Genomic DNA, 2,819 nt, shown 5'->3' with positions numbered 1-2,819 from the left:
GAAGAATAAGAAGAAGAAGAAGAAGAAGAAGAAGAAGAATAATAAAATAGAAGAACAATAGTTTGATTGCATGCTGCAATCAAACTAATAATCATGTGCATGTTAAGTGACAGAGAAGAGTTATCTGCATTAGGGAAATAATATGTTGCTTTTAGATCATTGTGTTCTGCCCCTGGATAGTCTTTCAAGGGAACAAAACGACCCTGCAGCTGCTTTGAATGTACTTAATGTATTTTTTTTTTCTTAAAAGCTTTTGCGATTTTATAATTATTTTGTGATAATTGCATGTCAGATGGTAAAATTTATTAATGAAAGTACACCTTTTTTGCCATTTCATTTTATGAATTGTGTAAAGTGAGGAACGATCAGTTAATATATTTTACATTTTATTAAATTTGGTTGATCATTAAGTTTGCTTGTAACTTTGACTAGCATTGGGGCAAAAATACACATTTGGCAAACTCTGATTCTGCGAAAGGCCTCACTTAAAAAGATGAGAACGATTTGTAATGTTCATCATTTGTATACTTCAATTGTGATAGACAGAAGAAAGAAATATTCAGGAAATCCCTTTATATGATTTTCGAATAATTTATTTGTTTAATGGTAAATAACAGAGATCAAAAGTTTCTTCTCTAGGTTTGCAAACGCTCCAACTTCCATCTGAGCCCATTCCTCCATTTAGATCTTCTCAAGAGCTGTGAAGTTTTGGCCTGTTGCATATGAACAGACTGTCAACTTCCCTCACAGATTATCAAATAGAGTTAAGTCCAGAGACTGGCTAGGCCACTCCAGAACCTTGAAATCCTTTTTATGAAGCCAGTACTTTGTTAGTCCGGTGATGTATTTCTGATAATTGTCATGCTTGTAGATCCAGCCGCGTTTCATCCTCAGCGTCCTTACTTATGGAAGGAGATTTCTGAAAAAAATCTCAACCATTCACCCTTTCCTTGAGACAGATTAGTGGTCCAGTTCCATTTGCAAAACAAAAACAGTCCCAAAGTATAATGATTCCATCCTTATGTTTTGCAATAGGTACAGTAGTCTTGGGATGGAGCTCATCATTCTTCCCCTTTTAAACACAGAAAGAGGCATTTACATACAGAAAAAAAAAGTTCCACTTCTGTTTTATCTGACCACATGATAGTCTTCCAGTGCTTCTCTGGATCATCCAGATGATCTTGGGTAAACTTTAGATGGGCCTGGTCACGCTCTGACTTAAGCAGGGGGACTTTCGGAGCTCTACTGATTTTTAATTCATTTGAATGTTATGTGTTACTGATAGTAATTTTTGTCATTGTGGACCCAGCACTCTTCAGGTTATTGACCAGTTCCCTTGTGTAGTAATGGACCATTTTCTTACTGATCTCAAGATCATTTCTACGCCACCAGGTGAGATCTTGCATGGAGCTCTAGGTGGAGGGAGATTGCCAGTGATCTTGTATTTCTTGCATTTTCTAATTATTGCTCCAACTATTGATCTCTTCTCACCAAGCTGCTTACTTATTGTAGATTGGTTCATCTCAGTCTGGTTCAGGCTAACAATATTGTTCCTGTGTCCTTTGGCAGCTCTTTGGTCTTGATCATGATGGAGAGGCTGAGGTCTGACTGTTTAAGGATGTCAACAAGTGTTTTTTATGGAGATAGCAAGTACAAACAGGTGTCATTAACACAGGTAATTAGTTGAGGATAGAAGACCTTCCTTAAGACATAACAGCTATTTAAGGGAAATAATTCTTTTTTTGCTGGGGCGAGTGGCACAGATGTAGGGCAGTATACCTCTGATTAGAGGGTCGCAGATTCGGTTCCCTCCTTTCCTGCCCATGTGTCAAAGCATCCTTGGACAAGACACTGAACCCCACACTGCTCCTGGTGTTGTGGTTAGAGCATTGTGTGGCAGCTCTACTGCCATCAGTGTGTGAATGTGTTTATGCATTTGTGAAAAAGACGTTACTGTAAAGCGCTTTGGGGTTTTATTAAGGTAGAAAAGAGCTATTTAAGTATGCACCATTTTCTCTTTGCTTGTTTTTAGGTGATAAAACATTCTCTCTACAGCATTATGCAAATATATCCTTTAAAATGTACAGTTTTTAAGCATTCTGTTTCTGACAGTTGAAGTGTGCCTTTATTGAACATCACAGACTTCTCTCATCTTTTTAAGTGAGACAACTTGCAGAATCAGTGACTGCCAAATGCTGTTTTGCCCCATTGCATTTAAGATTATCAGAAAAAAGAGTTGAGTCACTTTGTGTCAGAAATGGGTAGAGTTCCTTTGCTGGCAAAAGTCCAAAAATATAAAGGAAAGTTTTATAATCTAGTTGCTTCTGTGCCTTTTCCCATGATTTATTAAAAGAAATACTTTAAGAGAATTTCAAATCTCCCAGATGGTATGTATGCTAATAAACTCATACCTGAAGTTAAAAATCAAGATGCTGTTCAGCTTGTTTTTTAAACCCATGCAGTTGGTGTGCTGGCCATGCCCTGCATGCTCCTTTTTATGATTTATCTTAAGGTGCATTTAACACTTTGTAGAAGACCTGCTGAAATGCAGCTTTAGAATTTGTGACTGTTTTTTGGGGGAGAACTGTCACCTTTACACAATAAAGACCCAGTCCAAGGAAAAATGTGTTTTTGGTGTTTGTAACATGTTCTTGGGGCATTTTCTGATGATGGAGGGCATAAATAAAGACAACTGAGCATAAAACTGCATTTCTAAGTTTTCCTTTTCTTCAAATTGTTGTAAATCACTAGAACTAGTCAATAGTTGCTCTCTGGCTCAAAACTGTGCAGCTGTATTGCTCCAATATAATTGTAATCAA

At 37.2% G+C, this 2,819-nt stretch overlaps 1 protein-coding gene across 1 annotated transcript in view; it reads left to right on the top strand.

Annotated features, from left to right (window-relative positions):
• lmbrd1 (LMBR1 domain containing 1) overlaps positions 1-2,819 on the top strand; it is a 51,053-nt gene that overhangs the window by 9,716 nt on the left and 38,518 nt on the right. The window lies entirely within an intron of this gene.

The sequence above is a fragment of the Oryzias melastigma genome, linkage group LG15 (genome assembly GCF_002922805.2).
Source record: "Oryzias melastigma strain HK-1 linkage group LG15, ASM292280v2, whole genome shotgun sequence".
Taxonomy (NCBI): domain Eukaryota; kingdom Metazoa; phylum Chordata; class Actinopteri; order Beloniformes; family Adrianichthyidae; genus Oryzias; species Oryzias melastigma.
The sequence above is the reverse complement of the archived record's forward strand: the minus strand, read 5'-3'. Positions and strand labels throughout refer to the sequence as shown.